The following is a 22170-nucleotide window of genomic DNA, read 5'->3' as shown; positions in this document are numbered from 1 at the left end:
CTGAGTCAGCTGCTACGGAAACTAAGTACTCAGCCGGACCCTGACCAGCCCCAGACCAACACAGCCGTCCAAACACCAATCCGAGTGAACCAAATCATTAAAAAATGCAAAGAAACCTACCTGGAACATTGGAACAAAATAACCGAAAGCCAAAGCAGATTAGAATGTTACCGGGCCCTAAAAAGAGAATATAAACTGGCAGACTACCTCACGACCATCAGAGACACAAAACAGAGACAGACCCTCACCAGGTACAGACTAAGCGACCACCAACTGGAAATTGAAAAAGGCAGATACAAGAAATCCTGGCAGCCTAGAGAGAATAGAATATGCGATCAATGTCTGGCTGGCGAGGTTGAAACAGAAATGCATTTCCTCCTAAAATGCGAAAAATTCAACACATCAAGAAACATATTATTCAACAAGCTAAGCCAAACAACCCCAGATTTCAAGGAATTGGATGATCTGTCAAAATTGAGATTAGTCCTAGGAGAAGGAGACAGACCATACCTTGGGGCCAAATATGTAACAACATGTCACAACCTGAGGACTGTTTAAAATTAAGACTGTTTAAAATTAATATTGAACGTACCAAATGAAGTACAAAGACTGTTTAAAATTAATATTGGTTAAAAGTAATATTGTATGTACCCAACAAATGTCAAATCGATTGACACCTACAGAATGTTGGAAAACTGTACCTTTTTGCTATGTAAGCTTTGGCAATATGGTTCTCTGTAAACTTTCATGCCAATAAAGCATTTTAATTGGAATTGGAAAATTGGAATTGGAGAGATTGGGAGTGAGAGAGGGAGAGAGATTGGGAGTGTGAGAGAGAGAGATTGGGAGTGTGAGAGAGAGAAAGAGAGATTGGGAGTGTGAGAGAGAGAGATTGGGAGTGTGAGAGAGAGATTGGGAGTGTGAGAGAGAGATTGGGAGTGAGAGAGAGAGAGAGATTGGGAGTGTGAGAGAGAGAGAGATTGGGAGTGTGAGAGAGAGAGAGATTGGGAGTGTGAGAGAGAGAGAGAGAGATTGGGAGTGAGAGAGAGAGAGAGATTGGGAGTGAGAGAGGGAGAGAGATTGGGAGTGAGAGAGAGAGAGAGATTGTGAGTGTGAGAGAGAGAGAGATTGGGAGTGTGAGAGAGAGAGAGATTGAGAGTGTGAGAGAGAGAGAGACTGGGAGTGAGAGAGAGAAATTGGGAGTGTGAGAGAGAGACTGGGAGTGAGAGAGAGAGATTGGGAGTGTGAGAGAGATTGGGAGTGTGTGAGAGAGATTGGGAGCATGAGAGAGAGAGAGATTGGGAGTGTGAGAGAGAGATTGGGAGTGTGAGAGAGAGGAAGATTGGGAGTGTGAGAGAGAGAGAGATTGGGAGTGTGAGAGAGAGAGAGAGATTGGGAGTGTGAGAGAGAGAGAGATTGGGAGTGTGAGAGAGAGAGATTGGGAGTGTGAGAGAGAGAGAGATTGGGAGTGTGAGAGAGAGAGAGAGATTGAGAGTGTGAGAGAGAGAGAGATTGGGAGTGTGAGAGAGATTGGGAGTGTGTGAGAGAGAAAGATTGGGAGTGAGAGAGAGAGAGAGAGACTGGGAGTGTGAGAGAGAGAGATTGGGAGTGTGAGAGAGAGATTGGGAATGTGAGAGAGAGAGACTGGGAGTGAGAGAGAGAGAGATTGGGAGTGTGAGAGAGAGAGAGATTGGCAGTGTGAGAGAGAGAGAGATCGGGAGTGTGAGAGAGAGAGAGACTGGGAGTGAGAGAGAGAGAGAGACTGGGAGTGTGAGAGAGAGAGAGAGATTGGGAGTGTGAGAGAGAGAGAGAGATTGGGAGTGTGAGAGAGAGAGATTGGGAGTGTGAGAGAGAGAGAGACTGGGAGTGTGAGAGAGAGAGAGATTGGGAGTGTGAGAGAGAGAGAGACTGGGAGTGAGAGAGAGAAATTGGGAGTGTGAGAGAGAGACTGGGAGTGAGAGAGAGAGATTGGGAGTGTGAGAGAGATTGGGAGTGTGTGAGAGAGATTGGGAGCGTGAGAGAGAGAGAGATTGGGAGTGTGAGAGAGAGATTGGGAGTGTGAGAGAGAGAGAGATTGGGAGTGTGAGAGAGAGAGAGATTGGGAGTGTGAGAGAGAGAGAGATTGGGAGTGTGAGAGAGAGAGATTGGGAGTGTGAGAGAGAGAGAGATTGGGAGTGTGAGAGAGAGAGATTGGGAGTGTGAGAGAGAGAGAGATTGGGAGTGTGAGAGAGAGAGATTGAGAGTGTGAGAGAGAGAGAGATTGGGAGTGTGAGAGAGATTGGGAGTGTGTGAGAGAGAAAGATTGGGAGTGAGAGAGAGAGAGAGAGACTGGGAGTGTGAGAGAGAGAGATTGGGAGTGTGAGAGAGAGATTGGGAATGTGAGAGAGAGAGACTGGGAGTGAGAGAGAGAGAGATTGGGAGTGTGAGAGAGAGAGAGATTGGCAGTGTGAGAGAGAGAGAGATCGGGAGTGTGAGAGAGAGAGAGACTGGGAGTGAGAGAGAGAGAGAGAGAGATTGGGAGTGTGAGAGAGAGAGAGAGATTGGGAGTGTGAGAGAGAGAGATTGGGAGTGTGAGAGAGAGAGAGACTGGGAGTGTGAGAGAGAGAGAGATTGGGAGTGTGAGAGAGAGAGAGACTGGGAGTGAGAGAGAGAAATTGGGAGTGTGAGAGAGAGACTGGGAGTGAGAGAGAGAGATTGGGAGTGTGAGAGAGATTGGGAGTGTGTGAGAGAGATTGGGAGCGTGAGAGAGAGAGAGATTGGGAGTGTGAGAGAGAGATTGGGAGTGTGAGAGAGAGGAAGATTGGGAGTGTGAGAGAGAGAGAGATTGGGAGTGTGAGAGAGAGAGAGATTGGGAGTGTGAGAGAGAGAGATTGGGAGTGTGAGAGAGAGAGAGATTGGGAGTGTGAGAGAGAGAGATTGGGAGTGTGAGAGAGAGAGAGATTGGGAGTGTGAGAGAGAGAGATTGGGAGTGTGAGAGAGAGAGAGATTGGGAGTGTGAGAGAGAGAGAGATTGGGAGTGTGAGAGAGATTGGGAGTGTGTGAGAGAGAAAGATTGGGAGTGAGAGAGAGAGAGAGAGACTGGGAGTGTGAGAGAGAGAGATTGGGAGTGTGAGAGAGAGATTGGGAATGTGAGAGAGAGAGACTGGGAGTGAGAGAGAGAGAGATTGGGAGTGTGAGAGAGAGAGAGATTGGCAGTGTGAGAGAGAGAGAGATCGGGAGTGTGAGAGAGAGAGAGACTGGGAGTGAGAGAGAGAGAGAGACTGGGAGTGTGAGAGAGAGAGAGAGATTGGGAGTGTGAGAGAGAGAGAGAGATTGGGAGTGTGAGAGAGAGAGATTGGGAGTGTGAGAGAGACTGGGAGTGTGAGAGGGAGAGAGATTGGGAGTGTGAGAGAGAGAGAGACTGGGAGTGAGAGAGAGAAATTGGGAGTGTGAGAGAGAGACTGGGAGTGAGAGAGAGAGATTGGGAGTGTGAGAGAGATTGGGAGTGTGTGAGAGAGATTGGGAGCATGAGAGAGAGAAAGATTGGGAGTGTGAGAGAGAGATTGGGAGTGTGAGATAGAGGAAGATTGGGAGTGTGAGAGAGAGAGAGATTGGGAGTGTGAGAGAGAGAGAGATTGGGAGTGTGAGAGAGAGAGAGATTGGGAGTGTGAGAGAGAGAGATTGGGAGTGTGAGAGAGAGAGAGATTGGGAGTGTGAGAGAGAGAGATTGGGAGTGTGAGAGAGAGAGAGATTGGGAGTGTGAGAGAGAGAGAGAGATTGAGAGTGTGAGAGAGAGAGAGATTGGGAGTGTGAGAGAGATTGGGAGTGTGTGAGAGAGAAAGATTGGGAGTGAGAGAGAGAGAGAGAGACTGGGAGTGTGAGAGAGAGAGATTGGGAGTGTGAGAGAGAGATTGGGAATGTGAGAGAGAGAGACTGGGAGTGAGAGAGAGAGAGATTGGGAGTGTGAGAGAGAGAGAGATTGGCAGTGTGAGAGAGAGAGAGATCGGGAGTGTGAGAGAGAGAGAGACTGGGAGTGAGAGAGAGAGAGAGACTGGGAGTGTGAGAGAGAGAGAGAGATTGGGAGTGTGAGAGAGAGAGAGAGATTGAGAGTGTGAGAGAGAGAGATTGGGAGTGTGAGAGAGAGAGAGACTGGGAGTGTGAGAGAGAGAGAGATTGGGAGTGTGAGAGAGAGAGAGAGATTGGGAGTGTGAGAGAGAGAGAGAGATTGGGAGTGTGAGAGAGAGAGACTGGGAGTGAGAGAGAGAAATTGGGAGTGTGAGAGAGAGACTGGGAGTGAGAGAGAGAGAGAGAGCGTGCCAGAGAGAGAGAGAGAGCGGGCCAGAGAGAGAGAGAGAGCGGGCCAGAGAGAGAGAGAGAGCGGGCCAGAGAGAGAGAGAGCCCGGAGACACCCGGGACACAGCCCGGCTCACCGAGACCGAGAGACCGGCCCAGAGACACAGTAAGGCCCGGGGACAGAGAGAGAGAGAGCGAGGTCGCGGGAACAGAGAGAGAGAGAGTAAAGAAAGCGACCCAACCCGAACCCCCGGCCCCGGCACCAGCGGAGCGGAGAGCAGGTGAGAGCCGAAAATCGGCAACAAGTCCCGGGAACGGCAACTCCCAACTTGGGCAGAGTTCGCGGCTGCTCCGAGGAACTCGGGAGAGAGAAACAGCGAGAGAAACAGCGAGAGAGAGAAACAGCGAGAAATAGTGAGAGAGAAACAGCGAGAGAGAGCGCTGAGAGAATCACAGATACACACTGAGACAGAGGCCTGAACCGCGAGACCGGAGACCGGGAGGAGCAGCCCGAACCAGGACAGTAAATAAGAGGCCTGGGGAGGGTGAACCCGAGAACGCGAGGCCCAGAGACCGCGTGATCGGAGACCGGGAGGAGCGGCCCGAACCGGGAAAACGAGTAAGAGGCCTGGGGAGGGCGAACCCGAGACCGCAAGGTCGGAGAACGGGAGGAGCGGCCCGAACCGGGAAAACAAGTAAGAGGCCTGGGGAGGGTGAACCCGAGGCCGCGAGGCCCAGAGACCGCGGGAACGGAGACCGGGAGACCAGGGCAGAAAACAGCCTGGTGAGTCAAAAAACCCGGGGGCCTGAGACCGACACGACGACGCGAAGAGATCCGCCCAGAGCGCGGAAAGCGAATGAGTCCGGGGCACGGAGAGTGGACGAGTTTGGAGCACGGAGAGAGAGAGCGAGTCCGAGACCCGGAGAGAGAGTGAGAGAGTCGGAAGAGGAAAAAAAAAATAAAAAAATAAAAAAAATAAAGCCGGAGAAATAAGTTTTACCTAATTCTACCTAAGTTTCATTTTAGTTAAAGTTAGTTCGGAAAAAGTTTAATTTTATTTAAATTTAGTTCGAAAAAAACCTGAAAAAAGAACAACAAACCCGCGAGGAAAAGGAATAGAAACCCGAGAGAAACGATAAACTACCCGAACCAAGAGCCTGTGAGAGAAAGAGAAAGATAAACCTTTAAGAGCAGCTATATCAAAGATGAACCCCTGAAAAACTCCCAATTTTGGACCTAAAAGTGGGCTAAGGTGGAACACGACACAAAAAAGAGAAAAAAAAGTTATCTATCTGAGACAAAAAACAAACGACTACAATGAGCAGGGAAATGATATATCCTGAGCAATGCACAAAAAATAAAGCAAAGGAAAAATACAAGTACACAACACTAAAAAATAACCCAGAGATCCTCTACGTTGACTGTACCACACACAAAGGGACTAAGCTGAAGAACAACCTCATATTCTACACCGAATACGTCACCTCCTGGAAGGAGACTTTACAAAAACACTACACATACGTCTCCAGTGAAGGTATTGGCAGTGGAGGCAGACTGAAAATATGTAAAGATGGAAACCTAGATAAAGATGACCCCCTGCTAACCATAAGCTACTACAACAAAAATAGAAAGATCATGATACAGGGGAATGTGGAAAATCTGGACTCCTTCGAAAAGGAATTCCCCCAGTTGAAAACTAAGGCAGACACAAAGAGGACCAATGGACAGGAAACAAAAGAGAGTCGAACAGAGGATGATGAGAGCCAAGTGGAGGAAGAAGAAGAGAGACCAGCAGAGGAAAACACCTCCCTGTCCATCTCCACCTCCCCCCCCACACCTCTCAACGAAAACAAAATGATGAAAGAGAATCTGGCCAAACTAGAACTTGATTTCAACGAATACAGAGAAACACTGGCCAAGAATTTGAAGGAGGAATTCAAACAGCTAAAAACAGAACACGAGTCCACCATCCACAAACTGAGAAAGACCATAGAGGAGCAAAGAAATGAGATCAAAGAACTCCGTACTCAACAAAACAAAACGAAGGAGACCGTAGAAAGGCTCAGCAGGCAACACAAACCTCTTAAGGTCCAAAAACCTGAGGACACAAAAACACACACAAGGACACAGAACCCGTCGGATGCCACCCCACACGAAGACACACCGAAAGCCACAAACCCCGCTCCAACCAGCCCTCAGTCGAGTCATGCCCAGACTACTGCTACCCAGTCCTCACACACAGGAACACAAAAACCGACAGATTCCCCCCCAAACGATGACACACCGAAAGCCCCAAACCCCGCTCCTGCCACACAACATATCCCAGAAACCCAGCCAACAACCAGCCACCAGTCGAGTCCTACCCAGACTACTGTTACCCAGTCTGAAAAACCAGCCCCTCAGGCGGTCCTGCTGACCGACTCCAACGGAAAGTTTCTGGACCCCCAGAGGCTGTTCCCAGACCATCAAGTCCTGAAAAAATGGTGCAGCAACACAGACCAAGCAATGAAGATCCTGAACAAAGAATCCCTTGGAAGCCCCAAATGGATTGTGATCCACACAGGCACGAACGACCTACGCACCCTACAGGAAGGCACTGCTAGGGCGGTGAGCAGGATGGCGGAAAAGGCCAGCAGGGAATTCCCTGAGGCGTGGATCGTGATCTCCACACTACTGCCCAGAAAGGACACCCCAGCCTATATAATCCACAACACCAACAGGGAGATCGACACGAGATGTTCTGTCCTCCCCAACGTCTCCCTGGCCCATCATCCAAACATCAACACAAGGGACCTCTATGACGAAATACATCTACTCAAACAGCGGATGTGGGTCTTCGCAAGAAACCTCATAAACACTGCCAAAAGACGCAGCCCTCCCACCCCCTCTACCATTGGGAGCCCAAACAGGACCACCAATGTCCCCCACCCCCCTTTACAAAACCAACAACAGAACCGTGCTTTTATACCTGACCCAAGACCCCCCTCTAGACCACAGACTGTAGACCAAGAACTGAGAAAGATCATGACGATGCTGAACAGCCTGATAGAAAGCCGGAGAAATTATTAATATTGTTATTTATCATTATCATTATTGTTATCTTATCAGTATTATTACTATTATTAGATAGATATATGTGCATGCCTCATGAAATTTATACTAAATCATCATTTAGCATTATAGAAAATAGTGTTTCCACACTCATCCCACAAAATAGGTCCATTTTATTTCGTTTTATTGAACTATATAAATGCGTTCTTTCCACATAAGCTGCTGGAATATCCAGGGCCTCCGCTCCTCAACTTTTGGGATGAAGAGTACAGACCCTGAATTCCTAAAAGCTATAAAAGACATTGATATAATTGTGTTAACAGAAACATGGTGCCAAAAGGACGTGCCGACCCACTGTCCTCCAATGTACCATGAAATCATTGTGCCCTCAGTAAAGAACACTAAAACACGCAAGGGCAGAACCTCCGGGGGAATATTGGTATGGTATAAGGGAGAACTGGACAAACACATCTCACCGGTAAAACAGGGAAAATCACACGTATGGCTAAAACTAGATAAAAATATAGGAATAGCAAAAAAAGATGTTTACTTATGTGCGATCTACATACCTCCAATAGAATCGCCATATTTCGAAGAGGAGTTATTTGATACTCTCCACATGGAAATCAGCCATTTCCAGGCCCAAGGAAAGGTGATAATATGTGGGGACCTAAATGCAAGGACCGGTTGTGAACCTGACTTCATAGACCCACAGGGAAACAACCATGTGTTTGGCCAGACCCCTTTAGATGTCACACCAGCCATCGCAAATCGGAACAACCTTGATCGTGAAATAAATAAAAGCGGTAGGGAGGTAGTGCAACTCTGCCGAGCCTTAGGCCTGTACATAGTTAACGGTAGGTTCAGAGGGGACTCCCTAGGGAGACTCACATACTCCTCAACTCTTGGGTCCAGTGTGGTGGACTATACAATCACTGACCTGGACCCCTGCGATATCAACTCATTCACTGTCAGGCAGCAATCCCCCCTCTCAGACCATAACCAAATAAATATGTACCTTAAACTTTCTGCCCAAACTACAGACACAAAAAAGGAACCCAGTAAGCTCCATAAAATAAACCAGACATACAGATGGGCCCCAGACAGTGGAGAAAAATTCATCACAGCACTAAAGTCACCTGATCTCACAAGTAAAATATCAAAATTTAAAGAAAACCCATACGAGATCACCAGAGATGGTGTAAACATGGCCATAGAGGATATAAATATGATCTTCCATGAGGCAGCTGTAAAAGCCGACCTTGTGAAACAGAAGAGGAAGCGTCACAAAAGACAAAATAAAAATAAGAAATGGTTTGACCACGAATGCAAAAATGCCAGAAAAGACCTGAGAAAAATATCAAACCAAAAGCATCACCAACCAAACAATCCGGACCTACGTACTAGATACAATGAAACCCTCAAAAGATATAAACACACCATTAGGAACAAAACACAAAACTATACCCACAAAATACTCGAAGAAATTGAAAACTCCACCAATCCAAAACAATTCTGGGAAATGTGGAATAACCTGAGTACAACACAATTGCAAGCATTACCAATCCAAGATGGAGACATCTGGAGAACACATTTTGAAAACCTCTACAAAGACATCCCAATAAACGAAACAAACCCAAGTCAACATCAGGTCACAGAAAAACTCCACACATTAGAAGCAACAATTAAAGACAACCAAAACCCTCTAGACTCCCCAATCACATGGAAAGAACTGGCCACAAAAACAAAATCTCTCCACCTAAAGAAAGCCTGTGGCCCAGACAACATCAAAAATGAAATGCTCAAGTTCAGCAATATGGAGATGCAGGGTGCGATACTCAAACTATTCAAAATCATATTACGCTCAGGCTGTTTTCCCGATATCTGGTGCCAAGGACTAATCTCCCCCATATATAAAAGTGGAAACAAATCAGACCCAAATAACTACCGCGGCATCTGTGTCAACAGTTGTCTAGGGAAGTTATTCTGCAGTATTCTAAATAGTAGATTACTTGATTTTCTTAACAAACATAATATCCTCAGAAAAAACCAAATAGGCTTTCTTCCAAAACACCGCACAGCCGACCATATCTATACCCTTCACACCCTCATTGGAAAACATATACACCAAACAAAAAATGGGAAAATATTCGCCTGTTTCATCGACTTCAAGAAAGCCTTTGACTCTATATGGCACGAAGGGCTCTATTATAAACTTCTTCAGTGTGGAATAGGGGGCAAAGTCTATGACCTTATTAAATCAATGTATCTGAAAAACATATGCGGGGTCAAAATTGGAGACAAACGCACCGATTTCTTCACCCAGAGAAGAGGCGTCCAGCAGGGCTGCAATTTGAGCCCGACCCTGTTCAACATATACATAAATGAATTAGCAGACGTGCTGGAGCAAAGCGAGTCACCAGGTCTCCGTCTCCTGGATGGAGAAGTGAAATCCCTGTTCTATGCGGACGACCTGGTTCTGCTGTCTCCCACAGAACAGGGATTACAGCAACAACTAGACCTACTCGACAAATACTGCCAAAATTGGGCTCTAACAGTAAATCTAAAGAAAACCAACATCATGATTTTTCAAAAAAGGCCCAGATGTCGGGAAAACAAATACCAGTTTACCCTCAGTGATACCACTACAGGACACACTATGAGCTACACCTACCTTGGTCTAACTATTACAGCATCAGGGAGCTTCAGCATAGCAGTGAATGCACTAAAAGAAAAAGCCCGAAGAGCCCTATATGCAATAAAAAGAAAATTCTACAACATCCAAATCCCAATCAAAATCTGGCTCAAAATATTTGACAGCATAATCCTGCCCATTGCACTGTACGGTAGTGAAGTATGGGGCCCGCTAAATCACCAAAGCTACACTAAATGGGAAAAACACACAATAGAAGCCCTACATGCAGAATTCTGCCGAAGCATCCTTCGCACCCAAAGAAAAGCGCCAACAAATGCATGCAGAGCCGAACTAGGCAGATACCCACTTGCTGGTAAAGGAGGGGATTAATGCAATGGAAAGGAAGGATATTAACTCGGATGAAACGGAATCTGTATGGGTAGAAATGAGAAATAGCAAGGGGAGGAAAATGTTAGTGGGTGTGATATATAGGCCTCCAAATAGTAATATGGAGGTGAGGGAAGGCATAAAAAGGGAAATTAGAGAAGCGTGCGATAAGAGCACAGCTGTCATCATGGGTGACTTTAATTTACATATTGATTGGACTACCCAAATTAGTAAAAATTCTGAGGAGGAGGAATTCCTGGAATGTTTTCGGGACGGTTATCTGGACCAATATGTCGAGGAGCCGACTCGAGATCAGGCCATTTTAGACTGGGTATTGTGCAATGAGAAGGGACTTATCAACAATCTTCTTGTACGAGGCCCCTTGGGTCAGAGCGATCATAATATGATCGAGCTCTCAGTCGAGATGGAGAGTGAGGAAATTGAATCAGAGACTAAGGTCCAGAACTTAAATAAAGGGAATTACGAGGGGATGAGACGGGAATTGGGTAAGATTGATTGGGTGGTGTTTCTGGGGGGATTGACAGTGGATAGACAATGGCAAGCATTCAAAGATAGAATGGAAGAATTCCAGAACATGTTTATACCGGTTTGGCATAAAAATAAACCTAAAAAGGTGGCTCAACCGTGGATAACGAGGGAAATTAGGGACAGCATAAAATCAAAAAAAAGGGCATATCAACTGGCAAAAAAAAGCACCAGACCGGAAGATTGGGGGCAGTACAGGATACAGCAAAAGAGGACAAAGGGATTAATCAGGAAGGGGAAAATAGAATACGAAAGTAAACTTGCAGCAAACATAAAGACAGACTGCAAAAGCTTTTATCGGTATATCAGGAGGAAAAGACTGGTAAAATCCCAAGTCGGTCCCTTGCAGTCCGATTCGGGAGAATATATAATGGAGAATAAGGAAATGGCAGACCAATTAAACTCATACTTTGGTTCTGTATTCACAAAGGAGGACACAAATAACCTCCCAGGAATATCGGCAAACATAGGGACTAATGAGAGGGAGGAGCTGACAGAAATTAGTATCTCTAGGGATATGGTGTTGGGTAAGTTGAGGGGACTGAAGGCCGACAAATCCCCGGGGCCTGATAAACTACATCCTAGGGTACTTAAGGAGGTGGCCCTGGAGATAGCAGATGCTCTAAGGATCATCTTCCGGAACTCCATTGACTCGGGAACAGTACCCGTGGATTGGAGGGTAGCTAATGTTACCCCAATATTTAAAAAGGGGGGTAGAGAGAAAGCAGGGAATTATAGACCAGTAAGCCTTACATCGGTTGTGGGCAAAATGCTAGAGTCCATTATTAAGGATAAAATAGCGGAGCACTTGACAAATGGGGAAAGGATCAGACAGTGTCAACATGGATTTACAAAGGGTAAATCGTGTTTGACTAATCTGCTGGAATTTTTTGAGGAAGTAACTGGTAAAATAGATGGGGGAGAGCCAGTGGATGTGGTGTACCTTGACTTCCAGAAAGCCTTCGATAAGGTTCCACACAAAAGATTATCATGCAAAATTAAGGCTCATGGGATTGGGGGCAAAGTATTAACGTGGATAGAGAACTGGCTGGCGGATAGAAAACAGAGAGTTGGAATAAACGGCTCGTTTTCGGAGTGGCAGGCAGTGACCAGCGGGGTGCCGCAAGGATCTGTCCTGGGACCCCAGCTGTTCACAATATATATAAATGATCTGGATCAGGGAATTGGATGCAATATTTCCAAATTCGCTGACGACACTAAACTAGGAGGAGGGGTGGGCTCTGATGAGGATGTCAGGAGGCTACAGTGCGATTTGGACAGGTTGGGGGAATGGGCGGATACGTGGCAGATGCACTATAATGTGGATAAATGCGAAGTTATCCACTTTGGGGGTAAAAACAGGAGGGTAGATTATTATCTAAATGGCAATAGATTGGGAGATGGGGAAGTGCAGAGGGACCTGGGTGTTCTTGTGCACCAGTCACTGAAGGAGAGCATGCAGGTGCAACAGGCGATTAAGAAGGCAAATGGTATGTTGGCCTTCATATCAGGGGGGTTCGAGTATAGGAATAGGGATACCTTACTACAGCTGTACAAGGTGCTGGTGAGACCGCATCTGGAGTATTGTGTACAGTTTTGGTCGCCCCATCTGCGGAAGGATGTTCTTGCCATGGAAAGAGTGCAGCGGCGATTCACCAGGCTGATACCTGGAATGGCGGGAATGACCTACGAGGAGAGATTGAATAGTTTGGGCTTGTACTCACTGGAGTTTAGAAGATTGAGAGGGGATCTCATCGAAACATATAAAATTATGGCAGGCCTGGACAGGCTGAATTCAGAGAGAATGTTTCCAATGGCAGGGGAGCACAGAACCAGGGGCCACAGTCTAAAAATAGCGGGCAAATCATTTAAAACAGAGATGAGGAAGAATTTCTTCACTCAAAGAGTGGTGAGCCTGTGGAATTCCCTGCCACAGAGGGCTGTGAAGGCTAATTCAATAAATATTTTCAAGAGAGAATTGGATATATTTCTGAAGGCTAAGGGGATTAAGGGTTACGGAGAAAAGGCGGGGACGGGGTACTGAACTGGTAAGATCAGCTAAGATCTCAGACGAAGATCAGCCATGATCTCATTGAATGGCGGAGCAGGCTCGAAGGGCCGAATGGCCTACTCCTGTTCCTATCTCTATGTTTAATGACCTATGTTTAATGTTTAATAATAAACATCCAAAAACGAGCACTAAACTTCCTAAATCACCTCAAATCCAGCTCCCCAGACACCCTTCATTTCAAAGCCTTTCAGACCCAAGAGCTAAACCCAGAAAAGAGTCCCCTGAGTCAGCTGCTACTGAAACTAAGTACTCAGCCGGACCCTGACCAGCCCCAGACCAACACAGCCGTCCAAACACCAATCCGAGTGAACCAAATCATTAAAAAATGCAAAGAAACCTACCTGGAACATTGGAACAAAATAACCGAAAGCCAAAGCAGATTAGAATGTTACCGGGCCCTAAAAAGAGAATATAAACTGGCAGACTACCTCACGACCATCAGAGACACAAAACAGAGACAGACCCTCACCAGGTACAGACTAAGCGACCACCAACTGGAAATTGAAAAAGGCAGATACAAGAAATCCTGGCAGCCTAGAGAGAATAGAATATGCGATCAATGTCTGGCTGGCGAGGTTGAAACAGAAATGCATTTCCTCCTAAAATGCGAAAAATTCAACACATCAAGAAACATATTATTCAACAAGCTAAGCCAAACAACCCCAGATTTCAAGGAATTGGATGATCTGTCAAAATTGAGATTAGTCCTAGGAGAAGGAGACAGACCATACCTTGGGGCCAAATATGTAACAACATGTCACAACCTGAGGACTGTTTAAAAGTAAGACTGTTTAAAATTAATATTGAACGTACCAAATGAAGTACAAAGACTGTTCAAAATTAATATTGTTTAAAAGTAATATTGTATGTACCCAACAAATGTCAAATCGATTGACACCTACAGAATGTTAGAAAACTGTACCTTTTTGCAATGTAAGCTTTGGCAATATGGTTCTCTGTAAACTTTCATGCCAATAAAGCATTTCAATTGATTGGGAGTATGAGAGAGATTGGGAGAGTGTGAGAGAGATTGGGAGCGTGAGAGAGAGAGAGATTGGGAGTGTGAGAGAGAGATTGGGAGTGTGAGAGAGAGGAAGATTGGGAGTGTGAGAGAGAGAGAGACTGGGAGTGTGAGAGAGAGAGAGATTGGGAGTGTGAGAGAGAGAGAGATTGGGAGTGTGAGAGAGAGAGATTGGGAGTGTGAGAGAGAGAGAGATTGGGAGTGTGAGAGAGAGAGATTGGGAGTGTGAGAGAGAGAGAGATTGGGAGTGTGAGAGAGAGAGAGAGATTGAGAGTGTGAGAGAGAGAGAGATTGGGAGTGTGAGAGAGATTGGGAGTGTGTGAGAGAGAAAGATTGGGAGTGAGAGAGAGAGAGAGAGACTGGGAGTGTGAGAGAGAGAGATTGGGAGTGTGAGAGAGAGATTGGGAATGTGAGAGAGAGAGACTGGGAGTGAGAGAGAGAGAGATTGGGAGTGTGAGAGAGAGAGATTGGCAGTGTGAGAGAGAGAGAGATCGGGAGTGTGAGAGAGAGAGAGACTGGGAGTGAGAGAGAGAGAGAGACTGGGAGTGTGAGAGAGAGAGAGAGATTGGGAGTGTGAGAGAGAGAGAGAGATTGGGAGTGTGAGAGAGAGAGATTGGGAGTGTGAGAGAGAGAGCGACTGGGAGTGTGAGAGAGAGAGAGATTGGGAGTGTGAGAGAGAGAGAGACTGGGAGTGAGAGAGAGAAATTGGGAGTGTGAGAGAGAGACTGGGAGTGAGAGAGAGAGATTGGGAGTGTGAGAGAGAGAGAGAGATTGAGAGTGTGAGAGAGAGAGAGATTGGGAGTGTGAGAGAGATTGGAGTGTGTGAGAGAGAAAGATGGGAGTGAGAGAGAGAGAGAGATTGGCAGTGTGAGAGAGAGAGAGATCGGGAGTGTGAGAGAGAGAGAGACTGGGAGTGAGAGAGAGAGAGAGACTGGGAGTGTGAGAGAGAGAGAGAGATTGGGAGTGTGAGAGAGAGAGAGAGATTGGGAGTGTGAGAGAGAGAGATTGGGAGTGTGAGAGAGAGAGCGACTGGGAGTGTGAGAGAGAGAGAGATTGGGAGTGTGAGAGAGAGAGAGACTGGGAGTGAGAGAGAGAAATTGGGAGTGTGAGAGAGAGACTGGGAGTGAGAGAGAGAGATTGGGAGTGTGAGAGAGATTGGGAGTGTGTGAGAGAGATTGGGAGCGTGAGAGAGAGAGAGATTGGGAGTGTGAGAGAGAGATTGGGAGTGTGAGAGAGAGGAAGATTGGGAGTGTGAGAGAGAGAGAGATTGGGAGTGTGAGAGAGAAAGAGATTGGGAGTGTGAGAGAGAGAGAGATTGGGAGTGTGAGAGAGAGAGATTGGGAGTGTGAGAGAGAGAGATTGGGAGTGTGAGAGAGAGAGAGATTGGGAGTGTGAGAGAGAGAGATTGGGAGTGTGAGAGAGAGAGAGATTGGGAGTGTGAGAGAGAGAGAGAGATTGAGAGTGTGAGAGAGAGAGAGATTGGGAGTGTGAGAGAGATTGGGAGTGTGTGAGAGAGAAAGATTGGGAGTGAGAGAGAGAGAGAGAGACTGGGAGTGTGAGAGAGAGAGATTGGGAGTGTGAGAGAGAGATTGGGAATGTGAGAGAGACTGGGAGTGAGAGAGAGAGAGATTGGGAGTGTGAGAGAGAGAGAGAGATTGGCAGTGTGAGAGAGAGAGAGATCGGGAGTGTGAGAGAGAGAGAGACTGGGAGTGAGAGAGAGAGAGAGACTGGGAGTGTGAGAGAGAGAGAGAGATTGGGAGTGTGAGAGAGAGAGAGAGATTGGGAGTGTGAGAGAGAGAGATTGGAGTGTGAGAGAGAGAGAGACTGGGAGTGAGAGAGAGAGAGATTGGGAGTGTGAGAGAGAGAGAGACTGGGAGTGAAAGAGAAATTGGGAGTGTGAGAGAGAGACTGGGAGTGAGAGAGAGAGATTGGGAGTGTGAGAGAGATTGGGAGTGTGTGAGAGAGATTGGGAGCGTGAGAGAGAGAGATTGGAGTGTGAGAGAGAGATTGGGAGTGTGAGAGAGAGGAAGATTGGAGTGTGAGAGAGAGAGAGAGATTGGGAGTGTGAGAGAGAGAGAGATTGGGAGTGTGAGAGAGAGAGAGATTGGGAGTGTGAGAGAGAGAGATTGGGAGTGTGAGAGAGAGAGAGATTGGGAGTGTGAGAGAGAGAGATTGGGAGTGTGAGAGAGAGAGAGATTGGGAGTGTGAGAGAGAGAGAGAGATTGAGAGTGTGAGAGAGAGAGAGATTGGGAGTGTGAGAGAGATTGGGAGTGTGTGAGAGAGAAAGATTGGGAGTGAGAGAGAGAGAGAGAGACTGGGAGTGTGAGAGAGAGAGATTGGGAGTGTGAGAGAGAGATTGGGAATGTGAGAGAGAGAGACTGGGAGCGAGAGAGAGAGATTGGGAGTGTGAGAGAGAGAGAGATTGGCAGTGTGAGAGAGAGAGAGATCGGGAGTGTGAGAGAGAGAGAGACTGGGAGTGAGAGAGAGAGAGAGACTGGGAGTGTGAGAGAGAGAGAGAGATTGGGAGTGTGAGAGAGAGAGAGATTGGGAGTGTGAGAGAGAGAGATTGGGAGTGTGAGAGAGAGAGCGACTGGGAGTGTGAGAGAGAGAGAGATTGGGAGTGTGAGAGAGAGAGAGACTGGGAGTGAGAGAGAGAAATTGGGAGTGTGAGAGAGAGACTGGGAGTGAGAGAGAGAGATTGGGAGTGTGAGAGAGATTGGGGAGTGTGTGAGAGAGATTGGGAGCGTGAGAGAGAGAGATTGGGAGTGTGAGAGAGAGATTGGGAGTGTGAGAGAGAGGAAGATTGGGAGTGTGAGAGAGAGAGAGATTGGGAGTGTGAGAGAGAAAGAGATTGGGAGTGTGAGAGAGAGAGAGATTGGGAGTGTGAGAGAGAGAGATTGGGAGTGTGAGAGAGAGAGATTGGGAGTGTGAGAGAGAGAGATTGGGAGTGTGAGAGAGAGAGATTGGGAGTGTGAGAGAGAGAGAGATTGGGAGTGTGAGAGAGAGAGAGAGATTGAGAGTGTGAGAGAGAGAGAGATTGGGAGTGTGAGAGAGATTGGGAGTGTGTGAGAGAGAAAGATTGGGAGTGAGAGAGAGAGAGAGAGACTGGGAGTGTGAGAGAGAGAGATTGGGAGTGTGAGAGAGAGATTGGGGAATGTGAGAGAGACTGGGAGTGAGAGAGAGAGAGATTGGGAGTGTGAGAGAGAGAGAGATTGGCAGTGTGAGAGAGAGAGAGATCGGGAGTGTGAGAGAGAGAGAGACTGGAGTGAGAGAGAGAGAGAGACTGGGAGTGTGAGAGAGAGAGAGAGATTGGGAGTGTGAGAGAGAGAGAGAGATTGGGAGTGTGAGAGAGAGAGATTGGGAGTGTGAGAGAGAGAGAGACTGGGAGTGAGAGAGAGAGAGATTGGGAGTGTGAGAGAGAGAGAGACTGGGAGTGAAAGAGAAATTGGGAGTGTGAGAGAGAGACTGGGAGTGAGAGGAGAGAGATTGGGAGTGTGAGAGAGATTGGGAGTGTGTGAGAGAGATTGGGAGCGTGAGAGAGAGAGAGATTGGGAGTGTGAGAGAGAGATTGGGAGTGTGAGAGAGAGGAAGATTCGGAGTGTGAGAGAGAGAGAGATTGGGAGTGTGAGAGAGAGAGAGATTGGGAGTGTGAGAGAGAGAGATTGGGAGTGTGAGAGAGAGAGAGATTGGGAGTGTGAGAGAGAGAGATTGGGAGTGTGAGAGAGAGAGAGATTGGGAGTGTGAGAGAGAGAGAGAGATTGAGAGTGTGAGAGAGAGAGAGATTGGGAGTGTGAGAGAGATTGGGAGTGTGTGAGAGAGAAAGATTGGGAGTGAGAGAGAGAGAGAGACTGGGAGTGTGAGAGAGAGAGATTGGGAGTGTGAGAGAGAGATTGGGAATGTGAGAGAGAGAGACTGGGAGCGAGAGAGAGAGATTGGGAGTGTGAGAGAGAGAGAGATTGGCAGTGTGAGAGAGAGAGATCGGGAGTGTGAGAGAGAGAGAGACTGGGAGTGAGAGAGAGAGAGACTGGGAGTGTGAGGAGAGAGAGAGAGATTGGGAGTGTGAGAGAGAGAGAGAGATTGGGAGTGTGAGAGAGAGAGATTGGGAGTGTGAGAGAGAGAGAGACTGGGAGTGTGAGAGAGAGAGAGATTGGGAGTGTGAGAGAGAGAGAGACTGGGAGTGAGAGAGAGAAATTGGGAGTGTGAGAGAGAGACTGGGAGTGAGAGAGAGAGATTGGGAGTGTGAGAGAGATTGGGAGTGTGTGAGAGAGATTGGGAGCGTGAGAGAGAGAGAGATTGGGAGTGTGAGAGAGAGATTGGGAGTGTGAGAGAGAGGAAGATTGGGAGTGTGAGAGAGAGAGAGATTGGGAGTGTGAGAGAGAGAGAGATTGGGAGTGTGAGAGAGAGAGAGATTGGGAGTGTGAGAGAGAGAGATTGGGAGTGTGAGAGAGAGAGAGATTGGGAGTGTGAGAGAGAGAGATTGGGAGTGTGAGAGAGAGAGAGATTGGGAGTGTGAGAGAGAGAGAGAGATTGAGAGTGTGAGAGAGAGAGAGATTGGGAGTGTGAGAGAGATTGGGAGTGTGTGAGAGAGAAAGATTGGGAGTGAGAGAGAGAGAGAGAGACTGGGAGTGTGAGAGAGAGAGATTGGGAGTGTGAGAGAGAGATTGGGAATGTGAGAGAGAGAGACTGGGAGTGAGAGAGAGAGAGATTGGGAGTGTGAGAGAGAGAGAGATTGGCAGTGTGAGAGAGAGAGAGATCGGGAGTGTGAGAGAGAGAGAGACTGGGAGTGAGAGAGAGAGAGAGACTGGGAGTGTGAGAGAGAGAGAGAGATTGGGAGTGTGAGAGAGAGAGAGAGATTGGGAGTGTGAGAGAGAGAGATTTGGGCGTGTGAGAGAGAGAGAGACTGGGAGTGTGAGAGAGAGAGAGATTGGGAGTGTGAGAGAGAGAGAGACTGGGAGTGAGAGAGAGAAATTGGGAGTGTGAGAGAGAGACTGGGAGTGAGAGAGAGAGATTGGAGTGTGAGAGAGATTGGGAGTGTGTGAGAGAGATTGGGAGCGTGAGAGAGAGAGAGATTGGGAGTGTGAGAGAGAGATTGGGAGTGTGAGAGAGAGGAAGATTGGGAGTGTGAGAGAGAGAGAGATTGGGAGTGTGAGAGAGAGAGAGATTGGGAGTGTGAGAGAGAGAGAGATTGGGAGTGTGAGAGAGAGAGATTGGGAGTGTGAGAGAGAGAGAGATTGGGAGTGTGAGAGAGAGAGATTGGGAGTGTGAGAGAGAGAGAGATTGGGAGTGTGAGAGAGAGAGAGATTGAGAGTGTGAGAGAGAGAGAGATTGGAGTGTGAGAGAGATTGGGAGTGTGTGAGAGAGAAAGATTGGGAGTGAGAGAGAGAGAGAGAGACTGGGAGTGTGAGAGAGAGAGATTGGGAGTGTGAGAGAGAGATTGGGAATGTGAGAGAGAGAGACTGGAGTGAGAGAGAGAGAGATTGGGAGTGTGAGAGAGAGAGAGATTGGCAGTGTGAGAGAGAGAGAGATCGGGAGTGTGAGAGAGAGAGAGACTGGGAGTGAGAGAGAGAGAGAGACTGGGAGTGTGAGAGAGAGAGAGAGATTGGGAGTGTGAGAGAGAGAGAGAGATTGGGAGTGTGAGAGAGAGAGATTGGGAGTGTGAGAGAGAGAGAGACTGGGAGTGTGAGAGAGAGAGATTGGGAGTGTGAGAGAGAGAGAGACTGGGAGTGAGAGAGAGAAATTGGAGTGTGAGAGAGAGACTGGGAGTGAGAGAGAGAGATTGGGAGTGTGAGAGAGAGAGAGATTGGGAGTGAGAGAGAGAGATTGGGAGTGAGAGAGAGATTGGGAGAATGAGAGAGAGAGACTGGGAGTGAGAGAGAGAGAGAGATTGGGAGTGTGAGAGAGAGAGAGATTGGGAGTGTGAGAGAGAGATTGGGAGTGTGAGAGAGAGAGAGATTGGGAGTGTGAGAGAGAGAGATTGGGAGTGTGAGAGAGATTGGGAGTGTGAGAGAGGGAGAGATTGGGAGTGTTGAGACAGAGAGATTGGGAGTGTGAGAGAGAGAGATTGGGAGTGTGAGAGAGAGACTGGGCCGCCGCGGCCGCTCACCTGATGGCTTTGGGTCGGGCTCTGGGGCGGGGCTGTTGACGCCATGGGGAGGTTTTGTGCGTGGCAGCTCCCGGCACGGCCCGCCGTGGCCGGTGACCTGATGGCTTTGGGTCGGGCTCTGGGGCGGGGCTGTTGACGCTGCGGGGAAGTTTTGTGCGCGGCAGCTCCCGGCACGGCCCGCTGCGACCGGTGACCTGGTGGGGTTTGGGTCGGGCTCTGGGGCGGGGCTGTTGACGCCGCGGGGAAGTTTTTGTGCGTGGCAGCTCCCGGCACGGCCCGCCGTGGCCGGGTGACCTGATGGCTTTGGGTCGGGCTCTGGGGCGGGGCTGTTGACGCTGCGGGGAAGTTTTGTGCGCGGCAGCTCCTGGCACGGCCCGCCGCGACCGGTGACCTGGTGGCTTTGGGTCGGGCTCTGGGGCGGGGCTGTTGATGCCGCGGGGAAGTTTTGTGCGTGGCGACTTCCGGCACGGCCCGCAACTCAAGGCCCAGGCTTCCCGGGCTGCTAGGCCGTGCCCGGCGCCGGCACAGCCACTGGAAATGGCTGTCAAAGTAGGTGAGCCTCCGGGCGAAGGGCAGGGGATCACTTCATTTCCTTGCTTTTGCTAAATACAATTTAAAACTCAAATAAATTGTTCTTTTCCTTAGTTCCCTAACACACAGAAAGTGTGGGGAAAAAATCGTGAAGAATCAAGATGGCGGCCACTCACCTCGGTTCATAATGATAAGGCCCGTCCACATATGCACCGATTGGTCAACCGTCAGGTCACTGAACTGTAGGATTGGTCAATCATCAAGTCACTCAACACTCAACTGTAGGATGGCCCGCCCGCACGCGCAATGAACCCGCCCCCCGTGATGCAGCAATTGGTCAACCGTCGGTCAACTGTCAGGTCGCTCGACCGCACGATTGGTCAACCTTCACGTCACTCAATGCTAATGAGCAAATGAGCGGAACTTTCCCCATTTAATGAGCGGAATTTTGAAAGTTTTTGGGATACCGTGGGCACGATTTTTGTCTGACGGAAAAGTAAATACGCCTCTGACCGGTCCGTAATCGTAAGCTTTCTTTTGATGTGACGCGCATGTAGGTACGCTCTATAACTTTCAAACGTATAGAGAACGGACAGACAGACAGACAGACAGAAGAGGTCTTTTATATATATAAGATACTAGCTGGAGTGCCCGGCGGTGCCGAGGGTTTTTTGAGGGCATGTTGTTATGAAAAAAGTAGAAATAATTTTTATATATATAAATGAGTTTGTCTCTCTGTCTGTGTGGGAAGGAGAGAGAGAGAGAGAGGGAAAGAGTGAGAGAGGGGGAAAGAGAGAGGGGGGAGGAGAAAGAGAGAAAGGGAGAAGGAGAGAGGGAGAGGGGGAAGGAGAGAGAGACTGGGGGGAGAAGAGAGAGACGGGGGAGAGAGAGACGGGGGAGAGAGGGACTGGGGAGAAGAGAGAGAGAGAGAGACTGGGGGGAGAGAGAGACTGGGGGAAGAGAGAGAAAGAGAGACTGGGGGGAAGAGAGAGAGAGAGACTGGGGGAAGGATATATATAAATGAGTTTGTCTGTCTGTCTGTGTGGGAAGGAGAGAGAGAGAGGGGGAAAGAGAGAGAGAGAGGGAAAGAGAGAGGGGGGAAGGAGAGAGAGAGAAAGGGGGAAGGAGAGAGAGAGGGAAGGAGAGAGAGAGACAGAGAGAGGGAAGGAGAGAGAGACAGAGAAGGAAGGAGAGAGAGAGAGAGAGAGGGAAGGAGAGAGAGAGAGGGAAGGAGAGAGAGAGGGAAGGAGAGAGAGAGGGAGAGGGAAGGAGAGAGAGAGGGAAGGAGAGAGAGACAGAGAGAGGGAAGGAGAGAGAGAGAGGGGGAAGGAGAGAGGGACAGAGAGAGAGAGGGAAGGAGAGACAGAGAGAGAGAGAGGGAAGGAGAGAGTGAAGGAGGTGATAGAGAAGAGAGGAAGACACCTCAGGGAAGGGGCTGGACTCAGAGCCCGGCAGGTGAAGAAGGGCGCCCGCCATTTTGTGAGGTCGGCGGGGAAGTTTGAATTGCGGCGGCTGAAGGAAGGAAGGAAGGAAGGAAGAAGGCGAGCTCTCC

This window comes from Somniosus microcephalus, chromosome 1 (genome assembly GCF_052327205.1).
Source record: "Somniosus microcephalus isolate GS21.2 chromosome 1, FLI_Smic_1.0, whole genome shotgun sequence".
In the NCBI taxonomy this organism is placed as follows: domain Eukaryota; kingdom Metazoa; phylum Chordata; class Chondrichthyes; order Squaliformes; family Somniosidae; genus Somniosus; species Somniosus microcephalus.
Note: the sequence above shows the minus strand (reverse complement) of the source record.